The sequence below is a fragment of the Penaeus monodon genome, unplaced genomic scaffold (genome assembly GCF_015228065.2).
Source record: "Penaeus monodon isolate SGIC_2016 unplaced genomic scaffold, NSTDA_Pmon_1 PmonScaffold_2993, whole genome shotgun sequence".
Classification (NCBI taxonomy): domain Eukaryota; kingdom Metazoa; phylum Arthropoda; class Malacostraca; order Decapoda; family Penaeidae; genus Penaeus; species Penaeus monodon.
Window position 1 is genome coordinate 381 of NW_023657673.1, and position 13,117 is coordinate 13,497.

General features: G+C 46.6%; 1 pseudogene; it reads left to right on the forward strand.

Moving 5' to 3' along the window:
* The first annotated feature begins 1,111 nt into the window (after positions 1–1,111).
* LOC119570524 lies at positions 1,112–6,012 on the forward strand (annotated as a pseudogene).
* Positions 6,013–13,117: the final 7,105 nt, after the last annotated feature.

The following is a 13,117-nucleotide window of genomic DNA, read 5'->3' on the forward strand; positions in this document are numbered from 1 at the left end:
GGAAGGAGAAAGACAGGCGGAGAGAAAGAGAATATTTGTAAAGGTACCGCCTTTATGCGTCATCTTATTAACCATTTTTCAGTCTCTCGTTAATAGCACGCCATACAGTTTAATAATAGCATGATAATAGCAAACAGTAATGGGTAATGTTATGCTAATAAGTAGAGAATAATAGTATAAAAAAAAAACGATGGCGATAGCAGTTATACAATAATCGTATATGTAATGACGATGAAAATGAATATCTTGATAACGGCAATAAAAGCGATATCAATTGTGAAATGATAAAAACAATATCAATGTTTGGTCCTACGAATGATAGTTTGAATTAGCAGCAAAAAATAGCAACAGTAACAGTTTTGGGCTAAAATTAATGGAAAAATAATTTAACTTCGTGATAAGTCGGGCATTTCCAGATCTGTTGTTTTTTTTCGTTGTTCCCCTCGAACATTCTGTCAGGTTTCCCATGCACCCCTAAAAAAAAAAAAGATAAAAATAATAAGAAATACTGAGGATTGATTAAATTGATAATTAGTATTGAAGATGTGCAGGGAATAAAAGTTTTTTGTACAACTGATAAATCGACAACTCAAATGTAAAAAGTCTTGTCTTTCCCACACGTATCAGTTATATACATGCCATGACTTATGAGTAGAAGCACACAAAATATGTTTAAAAAAATAAATACTTAACTCAGATTCTTTGTAGACGAAATGTAGCAATCAAGTTTTTCCTTAAATTTAATATTAAGTTACTTATCATTTCCACCACTTTGGTTAAACATTTAAAAAAAAAAAGGGCCATAGAGGAGCCTGTCCGATGCAACCTTTCAGTCCAGTTGAAACGATAAGACAGTGTCCCCCATCTCCGCAGTTCTCGCGAGGTTTGTGACGGAGGCAGGACCAGTTCCCTTTTTTTCCTCGGAACCTCATCATTTTGCTCATCGTCAGCCTTTTTCTTTCCTTTCCCCGGGAAATCTCGTTCGGCCTCAAGGCCGGAGTCTGGAGGACAAAAAGGATAGTCAATCGTGATTATCATTATGTGTTGAAAATGTATGAGTGCATCTGTTTTATATCTTCGGACCGAATTTCGCATGATATTTTTTCTTCAGCTGTTTCCCGAGCGCAGGGAAAGAGCCTACTTGGGAATCGCTGGACTCGAGGCCGCTGCCCGAGTGGTACGACGCGGCCAAAGTGGGCATCTTCATCCACTGGGGCGTGTATTCGGTGCCCTCCTTCGGCTCTGAGTGGTTCTGGAAAAATTGGCAAGGGATGGCATTTTCCTGAGCTTAAAGCGACTGTTGAATTTGATGAAGGCTATAATTTACGTAGGGTGACAAATTGCACTTCAGGTAACTTAATCCATTTCCATCTGGAAGATTACTGATTAAGAATATTAATAATAATAATAAAATAATAATAAAAATAATAATAATAATAATAATAATAATAATAATAGTAATAATATTGATAATGATAATGAAATGATAATGATAATGAAAATTTGATAATGATAATGATAATGATAATGATAATGATATAATAATAATAAAAATTTAAATTAATTATTATTATTATTATTATTACTAGGGTTTTATTATTATATAAACCGATACATTATCACTGTTATTAATAGCACTGTTACTAACGTGAAGGTTTTTATGCTGCTGTATCTTAAAGGCTCCTTTTTTTTTAAGGTTTCGGAATTCAGAAGTATGTAGATTTCATGGAGAGGAACTACCGGCCGGGGGTTTCCCAACGTACGCGGACTTCGCGCCGGCGTTCACGCCGAGTTCTTCGAGCCCGAGGAGTGGGCGAGTGTGTTCAACGCCTCGGGCGCTCGCTACGGTCGTCCTCACCAGCAAGCACCACGAGGGCTTCACCCTGTGGCCCTCGCGCTACTCCTGGAACTGGAACAGCCTCGGACGTCGGACCCCAAAAGGGACCTCGTAGGTTGGTTATCCCTACATGAATGTTGTCTTACGGAAACCATTGACAATATGCAGTTGTTCCTTATATGAGGGACTAGCCTACCTACTTTATTTCCTATATTTACCTAGCGTTATTTGAATAATTATTTTACGTTGACTCATATGCTATGTCTTGTCTATTTGGCAATAATACAAGGCTTCAAAATAACCAAAAATTATTACCCTACACGAAAATTCGAATAGTGGAACGATTTGTGAAGTCTTGACAAACGCAAACATTTGGTAATTTTGAAGTGCAATCTATTCATGCACAGGTATCTTGCGAAGCATAAGGAGCAAAACGCCACACATCCATTTTGGGGCTTTAATTCTCTCTTGAATTTTTTTCTCCCATCTCCAAAGCGACCAGAGCCCCCCTTTTCACAACCAAACGAGTTCGTCACAAAGAAGGTCACCCGGGAAAAAACGTTTTGGGTGATTTGACTCCCGTTACCCCTTTTTTTTTAGTGTCCCCTTTTACCAAAAAGGGACTAAAATAGTTTGATTTTTTTCATTTTCGACATAATTAATGCAGTGTATAAAATGCCTCCTAAATATGGGGGTGTTTGGGATAACTGAAGGCCCCGGGTCATACGGGAAAATGACCAGCACTGGGCCACAAATTTTCCTGTCATAGAATTACTAAAATTTTACTGAGCGAAGATTTTTAAAAACTAATTTATTTTGAAAACGGGGAAGGGCAAATCGGGGCAAGCCCCTATACTATTTAGCGTTTTCAGGGAACAAATACGAGCCCGAATGATTGGTCGGACGGCGACTGGGACCCCCCCCCCTTTACTGGGTCAAAGGAGTTCCTGGCGTGCTGTTCAACGTCCCCCGTCAAAAAAACGGTGGTGGTCAACGACCGCTGGGGGACGGGGGCCACTGCCACCACGGCTCCTTTACACTTCTCGAAGATAAACCCGGGTGAAATAACTCAGTCTTAAAAAAGCAGGGGACAGAGAGACAGAGATCAGAAGGGAGCCAATCAGAAGAAGGATAGATGAACAAGCTCCTCCCCTCTCTCCCTGCGGTGAATCGGTCCTTGATTGGACGATTCAAGGAGGGATGAGGGTTTTCCGGCAAGGTGGCGGACGGGGCCACGGGGGGAACCCGGGAAAAAACCCCCAAGTGATCACCATGATCCCTCGATCGGTGGTTTTGCATGGGTTTTTTAAGGAATGCCCCGCCCCGGCCCATGAAAATCTCGGCCCGGCTCTTCCGCTTTACGGCGGTGACGCGCCCCCATTGTTTGTGCAATGCTATGTGCTTGCTGTAGCTTCGTGCCCTACTAGCCTACTCTTTCCTATGCGAATTTTCGGCATTGGGATGATCTGTGCCACCTTCTGGTGAACGGGACCCCATCTGGGGCGCGTGCTGGGGAGGGGGCAGCCCCTTTACCTCCCGCGGGGGAGGGTGTGTCGGGGGGGCCCTTTAAAAAGGCCTCTTACGGTGTGCATAAGTTGCCATTTTTTTGTTAGGGTTTGGGCTGGCAGACCATTATGACGCCACCTTTTTTTTTCGAATGGGGCGATAGGGGTAGAGCCCCCTTTTCGGGCCCTTTCACCCCAGGTTCTGTCAATAGCAGCTGCAAAACAAACATCAAGTTCCCGTGATAGGAAGTACCTGGTAAAAGTTACTTTCCCCTCCTGTGATGAAAAGTCTTTTGGTTTTGACTATTTCAAAGGGAGAAGGAACTTACGGGCGGTAAAAGGCCCCTCTACTCTCACTGAGGTGAACTTTGGGTGTTTCAAGAAAGGGGGATTCACGTTAAACCACCCTCCCAAAAGAATCCCGGGAAAAAAAGTCAGTCCTCTCCCCACTGTATGGAAAACAGCCCTGGGGTTTTGGCTGTTTCCAAGGGAGAAGGAGCTTACGGAAAGGTCAGAACCCCCCCTTTTCTTCACTGAGGTAAAACCCTTTTGGGTGTTTCAGAGAAAGAGGGTTCCCACCTCAAAAACCCCCTGCCATGGGAAAACCTCCTGAAAAATGTTAATTTTCTCCCTCACTGTGGTGAAACTCTGTGGCCGGTTTTTTTCAGAGGGTAAAGGAACTGCGGGAAACGGGGGGACCCCCCCTCTTTTCTCAATGGGTGAAAAAACCCTTTTGGGGCGTTTCGAAAAAAGGGGATTCATTTTGAAAAAAGGGTCAGGGTCCCCTCCGGAGGGGGAGAGGACTGCCTGGAAAAGTGAAAGAGCTCCCTTCCCACTGAGGGGGGAGCAGAAGTTTTCCCCAGAAATGTTCCTGTAGGGGAAAGGGGCACCCCTCTGGGTACCCCCCGAGGTTGACCCCACCCACTTTTTGCCGTGCGGGGGCACCCTTGTGAGCTGGGAGACGGGAGCCGGAGGTTGAGCGTGCCGTGCAGAGTTCCCCCCTGCCTGCACACCCTTTTTGGGTCCTCTATTCTGGAAGACAGGGGGCCTGATCCGGGCCCCGGGTCGGGTCAATGGGCTGGTCCCCCCGGGAGGCTAGGGTCAAGCAGTCATGCTGCCGTTGGTACCCAACCGCCCGTGTGTACCGTGCAATCGCTGAGGCTGCGTATTTTCACTCACACCCCTGTTGCTTTTAGCATTGGTTCAGCACTCACTTCCCCTTTGTTGGACTCCGGGGTGGGTGGGGGCGTGAGTGAATGAAGCACTGCCAAGTAAGGGAAATCTAAAAAAAACCCCCACAGACAGACCTTACGTTGAGCCCCCGGCAACCCCCAGACCACGGCAGCCACCCTGAAGCCTTACGTGCCTCCGGGTGGCAAAGAAAACCCGAGCACAGGATGACACTGTCAGCCTGCTCCCCGATGGGGAAAGCAAAAAAATCGTCTAATTCTGCCCCCAGTCCCCAACAGATGGACTCCCCCCGTGCTCCCCCTCCGGCACACCCGACCAGGAAGGTCTCTGAGCCCCCCTCAGCGCCCCACTAATGAATCAGGAGCCCCAGCTGAACCACCGAAACACTGGTGCCTCCAGGCAACCCCCAAAGCCGAAAGGGCGGACCGAAAGGCCGGGGCCGGAGTCCGACCTGAGGGCGAGTCTGGACCCCCAGCTTTCCCGAATTTAAGGTCCCCCGTAAAACCCCGAAGGTTTCGAAATGCTCCCAAAATGGTAAGGGCATTGGAGCCCCACCCAAAAACCGCTGTCATGGGGTTTTGCGCAGATCAGGGCATGATCACGTGCCCAAAGATCAAGCCACCTTTGTTTCCTGCGGGAGACAAAGGATTAAAAGAGGGGGGAAAAGTGACCCCTCTCGCCCTGAACCCCGAGGAGAAGGAGCCCAATGGTGCTATTTGGGGTTCTCATCCATACATGTGGAGGTGATAACATCCCACCCACAGGTCGGGGAGCTTCCCGTTTTGTCAAAGGGGGAAAGACTCCAACCAGGCAGCCTGGTGACCATAAAAGGTACCCCAAGCTCCACCCTTGATCTGGGAAAATGGGGCCCCTAAACCTACGCACTTAGTGCCTAACCCTTGGGTTTTTCAAGGCCGAGTAGGGACACCACCGGGGCTAACTGTACAGCCAAGCCAAAATGTGGGTCTGTAGCAAGGCACACAATCCCCGAGGTGGCATCAAGGCCATAAAGAAAAAAGGAACAACACCAAATGTCCTAATGTGCCAAGAGGCAATAAACCCCCCGGGAGCCTGGCTTCTCTGTCGGGAAAGAGGCGGCCCTCAAACGGCAAAGGTTGCTAAAAGGCGCCCAAACTTTGTTCCTCCCCCCCCCCAGGCCCTACGTCTGGGGGGGGAACAAAGCGAAAAGGTTTCCCCCCGACCTCCTAAGGGGAAAGGAAGCTCCCCCCCAGCCGAAAGGGGGTCCCCAAACAATCGGGGATTTCCCCCCAAGTGAAGAAAGTGAGAGGAACCACAGGAAAAGGTTAAACAGCACCACACGGCCCCCCCAGCCCCCAGAAACATGTTCTCGACAGGGGGACATGTCGATCCTGATCACTGCTGTGGTCACAGCAGTGGCATACCCCCGTCCAGGACCAGGAAGAGGCGGATAAGGAGTCAGTTTTGCCATGGGGACTCTTAAAAGCCCGTGAAAGCTAAAGGAAGGAAGATGGAGAAGGCCAAATCACCCAACCCTTTCCCCCCCTACCCGGTCGAACCCCCCTCCCCCTCCAAGCCGGGGCTATGCCCTCACGGCAACCTACCCAGGCTATGCCCTCACAGGCAGAGCCAAACCATGTTCAGTCCAAAACCCGAATCAGAAAAAGCTGGCCTGCCCAGGAAAGGCCGCCAATGCACAGAAAACAGCCTGGCCCAAAAAAAGCCAAAAGACGAAAAGTGAGCTACCAAAGGCTCTCCCCCCCCCGTGGTCCAGGATGCCTGACACCCAAAAAGGGTCCCAAAAGCATGAGGATTCACAATGGAGTTTCAGACTCCGACCTAAACCCCGAATGTGCGATGTCCTGAGTAACTATAAATTAGTAACTCGACACCAATCTAAGTATTCGCAGTGGAACACTGTGGCTTTCCTAAAGGGAGGCCTCCTCCACGCAATAGTGCGATCAGGAGCATTACAATCGTCAGCTCCAGGAGACATTATCAGCAAGCTGTTCGCTTTCAGGGTATCACGTCTACGCGCGCCACGTTCGATGGAAAGGGGCCTGATACCCTGGTAAGGCAACAATTCCCTGTCCGCAAACCGATGCCCGCACTGTGGAGAAGAGTTGAATCTCTTGCCGTCGGATTCAACTGGCCGGGGACCCCTGAAATTGACAACGTGTACAGCACCCCAACACGTATACTTAGACTCACCAGGTATGTGTTCCCGCACACGACCGAGTGTCAAGGGGGAGATTTCAATGCAAAACCCCCATCCGGCTCCCTGAGGGTCCGGTGCGGTGGCCGCACATAGCCAAGTGCTCGAGACTTCCCCGGATCCTCTCCTAAACACCCAGGAGCCAACGCAGTGAGAGGAGGGGTCCTAGCCCTCCCCCTGGACTGCGACTCGGTGGAGGTTTGGGCTGGCTTGTCGATAAACCCGTCACTAGTGACCATTTGGCATAAAACCCCCCCTGGAATGGCCCACCAAAAATCCCACGACCGAATCCAAGATGGAAAAAAGAAACCCAATGGCAGGCGTTCCGAGCCCCTTTGGGCCCGCTGTTGAGGAGCATAAACCCCACACAGAGGGAAAATGTGGAAGGCTAAAAGCCAATTTGAAAATCCCATTGATGAGGCGCCTCACTGACCTCCCCAAAAACTCGGGCCGGGGTCCAAGCAAAAGGGGACCCGGGTACTTCAATGACGAGATTAGGGAGGTAAACCCAAGGGAAAACATGTGCCAAAAACTTTTCCCCAAAGGCAAAAAACCCCCGACAACCTAGCCCCCTAAGGGAGGGGGTGGGGGGCCAAGGGAAAATGCCCCCAAGTAGGCAGAAAAGTGGCTGGAATGGTGTGAGTCTTTCGATCACCTACCACCCTCTCAGAGCTATGGCAACGGGTCAACGAACCACCCTCGGCCCCGAGTGCAAACCCCCCGACCCCCCGGCAGAGGCCAAAAGACTGGCAAGAGTTCCTCGAGAACAGCGCGCAGTCTGCCACCAAAATGAGGGCAAGAAAGAACCCTACAACCAGACAACTTGCTCACACAGAGAAAAAGGGCCCGAACCCGTAAAACGATCTTTTCTCTGAGGGAACTAAGAGATTTACCAAAACCAGTCCCCCAATCGCCCCGGGGGATGAGGGACTGTACCCCCTCACTCCCGCCTGGGACTGGGGTGAGCTTTCATTCCCCAACTCATCAACAGGTCCCCGGGAAATTCCCCTCTACCCCAGAGCTGGAAGAGGCTACCCTATTCCCATCCCCAAACCAAAAAAGCCGGGGAATACCGCCCCACTCTCTCCTCAGCGTCTGGCCAGACTGCCCAGAGATGGTACTAACCGGTCCAAGGAAAATGGGAGCCCCACACAAAACCCCACGGGGGTTTACCAGGGGCATGAACGCGCCGATAGCCCGCCTTTACACAATAAACACGGGGGCATCGTGGCGTATTTCCTTTTACCTGGAGAAGGCTTTCAATTGGGAAGTCCCCCCTTTTTCCTTCAGGAAGCTGCCAAAAAGGGAAACAGAGGTAAGCTCTTGGCTTGGATGGTGACTACTTTAGAATAGAACCCAGAGTCAAATTCCAAGGCACCTATCACGACATGCCACTAAAAATGGGAAAGACAGGGTGGGGTTTATCCAGCCCCTTTTTTAAAACCTAATGTCCTGTATCCCAACATAAACCCCCCAGTGGGGTGCAAAATCATCTCCTATCAGACGATCTTGCTTCACTCACTGGACCCACCCCCTAAACAAAGCCCAGCGTTGCTGGGCTTGGTATCCCAGGGGGTGTTTCAGGCGGCTAAAGATTCCAGCCCAAAAACCAAAGGCCCTGGCTTTGAACAGAGAGTTCAAGGGCCCAAATCTGAAAATCCAGGGAATGGACCTGGGGGGGTTAGGAATACCGTACCCTTGGGGGAAGGGTAGACCCGGGCCCTCTCCTTCCCCCAGGAGGGGCCATACCTGCTTTACCGAACAAAACAAAAGGGCTGTCATGAGAGAAATGAGTGGAAAACGCATAGGGGGACACAGAGTACTAAGATCATTCCCTTTCATGCTGTCAGCCCTTGTAATATGCCCCCCTGCTCTGATTGCATCAAAAGAAAAAATAAAAACCTTGGAGACAGTCCAAAACGAAGCCCCCAGGGGCATTCTGGGGGCCCCAAAGGGGGGCAAGGGCCTCAAACCCCCTAGTGGAACAAACCCTTTTCCCCTTGGGGCCCCACGAAAATTTATCTAAAAGCACCCAAATTTTTATCAAAAAGGGCATCCCGGCTCCCAGGAAAAAACAAGCCTAAGCACAAAATATCAGACGCCTAAACAAGATAACGCTTTTCAAACAACTCCTGGGGTCTACCAGCCAGGGTGCTAATACGCCACAGCTCAAAGAACCCTACTGGCCCCCAAAGGGGATGGACTCCCCACCCCTGACTTTTTCAAAATCCCCCGTGGGCACAAAAACCCTAATTTTCGGTCTGAGATGGCAAGCAAAAAAAAGAAAATTGCACGCCAGCCCAAAGGCAAAACCCAAGGGTCTTGCAACCCTCACCCCTCCGGGGAGTGACATTTACACAACGGGTCGGTCGACCCTTGACCCCCTGCAGGCGCCGGGTTTGCAGCAAAGGGGGGCCACAATATCCTGAGGGTAACAACAAAAGCCCCCTGCTCGGCAGAGGTAGTTGCTATCATGGGGGCCTGAGACACGCGTCCAGGGGAAAAGGGCACGGGTCCCTACACACAGACTCCAAAGGAGCCGTCGACTGTCTTCACAGGCTCACCCCCTGACAACATCTACCTCCTGACACCTCGGCCAAAAAACACAAAGGGTGCTTGTAGGGGAGAAAATTATCATAAACTGGGTTTTCCCCGCCCCTATAGGGGTAGAGCAAAGATTTCTGCAGATAGCCGAATCGGCCGGGGTAGCCCCCCAAAACCCCTGATAAAACATCAGAGCCGAAGTTTACTTAGGGGGAAGTTACGGTACGGCCAATCCTTCCCCTGCAGCTTCACAGAGAGGAAACGAGGGCATTCCCCCCCGCCCCTGGGACTCAATCCACAGGCTACGAAAACCCCTGGACCTCGAAATAAACCCAATACCGAATCATTTTTGCACAGAATCGCCTAGGTTACCATGTGCTGGCAGATCATACAAACAATAGAACATGAAGAGAGGTGTTGCATGCTTGCGGCGAGCCGAAAGCCACACTGATCCACTTTGGAGAATTGGTGCCAACGCTTCCTAAGACAAAAACCCCCAGAACACAGCCTCGGCTGGTAAAAAAGTTTTGCGAGATGCTTACACCCCGGGTACAGGGGCGCCTGCTGGGAAACCCACCGCCACGGTAAGCACCGATGTCGACCAAAAAATGAGACAGCCATAAAAAATGACCAGGCCGGGCCATAATGAAAGGCCCGGGCAACCAGAAAAATTCGCAAATCTCAAGCAAGCAAGCAAGCAAACAACTCTTTATTTGGGGCTATCATCCGAATATAAAATTATAAATATAATATATATTTTATATATATATATATAAATATAGATATAATATATATATATACATATATACATGCATAAATAAACATACATACATAAAATTATATTATATATAATAATAATAATATATAATATATATAATATATATTTTATTATATAATTTTAATATATATATAAAATATGTATTTTGTATATAAAATGTTCAAATAAATTTTGTCCTGTATGAATTCTTTCCCCCGAAATTTCAAACGCACTCAATTAGCTTACCTTTTCCGCATTTTCCCTAGTAAAACTATAAACCCGAAAGGCTTCTAAACGCGTGCTGCAGAAGCAAAGTGGAAAAAAGCCATGCACTGGACAGGACTCCCGGGGGTACCGAGTAGGGGTAGCGCGTTTGACTATCTCTCCTTCCACGAACCGTGAGAGTTGGGGGGAAACCTCATGTGGAGGTGATTTTGTGCGAAATTTTTTATCCGTTTTTCATAGGCGTCCCTGTGCTTCACATTCAAATAAACTTCTGGCTAAGGTTAACCCTTCTCATTTTTGGAAAAATATATCTGAGATCTGATCAAACTTTGCAAAAAATTTTAACAGTGGGGAAAATTTTTTTTTTATCACTAATCCAATTAATCCAGAACTTTTTCTAACTTTCCCAAGGGGTTTTTAAACATGCATTTATTAATGAGACGTACTTTTTAATCCTTTATTCATAGTTTTGAAATAAAATTACATATTAAGAAAATTATCCAAAACTTTTTTAAAAAAAAGTTGCAGCGAAGGGGAAAAAAAAAAGGGCCCTTCATTTGAAAAATTGGGTTTACGTACTCCTCCGTTTTGAAAGTTCACCTCCGGCTTTTTTTTTCCCCAAACATATTTTTTATGCTACTGCAGATTTCATTTGAAATTATTGGTGGGCCCTTTTCTTCCCATGAGCCCCCTCGTTCTGAAATTTGCCAAGGTATTGTTAATCCGCCAGGGGAATCTGCTGGGAACGTGGGCCCACGCACGAGGGGCGTCTCCCCCCATCATGGGGAGCGCCTTTGGCAATCGGCTCGTGCTCGACGTCAAAGGGGAGGGTGTGTAGATTCCGTTCCCTGGAACACCAAAACACGCTCACTCCCGGAGTTTGGTGAGTGTCAGCTCATATACGGATGGGGACCCAAAAAGCAGGAGTACTGGGCCTGTCTGAATATGTCCGATAGAATTAAAACCCCCCGTAAAAGAAAATGAAAGAAAAGACGGGTGAAGTTTTAAGAAAAAAAGTCGTTGTCATCGTAGATTTTTTTCTATATAATTGACCCAAATAATGCCAGAGACCTATGGAAGCAACCAAACCAAATTGAAACAAAAACCCACTCAACCTCTATATCCGAGTACTCCATCATGACGACCCCCCCCCCCCCTCCAGGTACACAAGCAAAGGCCCTCGTGTACGCCATGGGGCTATCGTGGCCCCAAAGGACGTGTTTTCTCTTGGACCCCTGCGCTCGACACCCAGACACACTGTCCATGGGCCCCCAGGACGACCCCGGTACAGCAGTCTCCAGGTAAAAAATGTATCAAATGAATATTTCTATTATAACGTATCTTGTTTAAATGTTGCCATTATCAGAGATTAAAACATGACAGTTGTCATCTTATCATCTAATACATCTCATCACCATCAGTCATTTCAGTTATCATCATCATACCCTTTAAAATAAATTGCAGTTAATCCTCATCATTTCAGGTATTTATCATATTCATCTTCCTCGCATGATATATAATGAGGATATACCATCACATCACCATCACCGTAAACCCTTTGTTTTTTTTCTTCATATAAGTTTCTGCGTTACTAACTCGTTAAAAGCCTTAACGTCGACATCATTGCTTGAGAGAAAGCTGAGACTTCGAAAGTATCATTATCGCCATTTTTATTATTGTTGTTTTTTATTATCTCATCATCATCCATCACATCATCATCATCATCTCATCTCATCACATCATCATCATCATCATCACCCCACCACCACCACCACCACCCCCACCACCCTTCAAACATCATCATCATCTCATCTCATCATATCATCACATCATCATCACATCATCATCCACATCATCATTTTATTTTCATTATCATTATTATTATTAATTTTTTATATTTATTAATTTTATTATTATTATTATTATTATTATTTTTATTATTATTATTATTATTATTTTTATTATTTTATTATTTTTATTATTTTGTTTTACTATTATCACAAACGCTAATACACCAAGTATTCTAATCTTTAATTTTGTTTCCGTTCACCATCCTTCAAGACGGAATAGCAGTGACTTTCCCTCCATGCTCGCGTGGCCATCGTGGGCGTGGGTGTCGCCCCCAAAGGGCATCGAGCCTCTTAGCCCGCTTAGGCCTCTTTTATAAATGCTGCCGCCTCTCTTTGTTTATATAATACTTTGTTTTGCTTTTTTCAAGCATGTCTGGCTTTGAATAGCACCACGGTTTTTGTTTTTACCGTCTCTTTTTTTTTTCCGCTCACTTTCACCTATCAAACCGCCCCTCGATCTGTTTGTTTTACCCTTTCCTCTAGTTTTCCTTTAAGGATAAAAAATGTAAAATTATTTACCCCAGTGACTTGGCAAGTGTAGGCACAAAACAGCAATTGTTGGGGGAAATGATAAAATCCACTTCGTGAAGTGTTTCCCCCATGACTAATTTATGCTAATCCCAAGGACCTAGCTATTTTCTGATAAAAGGAAAAACACCCGATTCTTTTGATCTGTGTGTTTCTAACTTTTTATCGAAAGGCAAACACAGATACATGGGAAACATATGCCGCATCTCACAGGGCCCTTACCACCACCAAAATAGCCAGGTGTTTGCTTCCCCGGTTTTTGCAGCTTGCGAGGAGCCCCGTTCACGTGGTCTATTTTTGTAAACTGTTTTTGTGTTTTTAAACATGTACATGTGTGTGTGTGTTGTATTATAAATATATATAATATATATATATATATATATTTTTATAATATAAATAAAAATTTATATATACATATATATATATATATATATATTATATATATATATATATATAATATATATAATAATATAATATATATTTGTG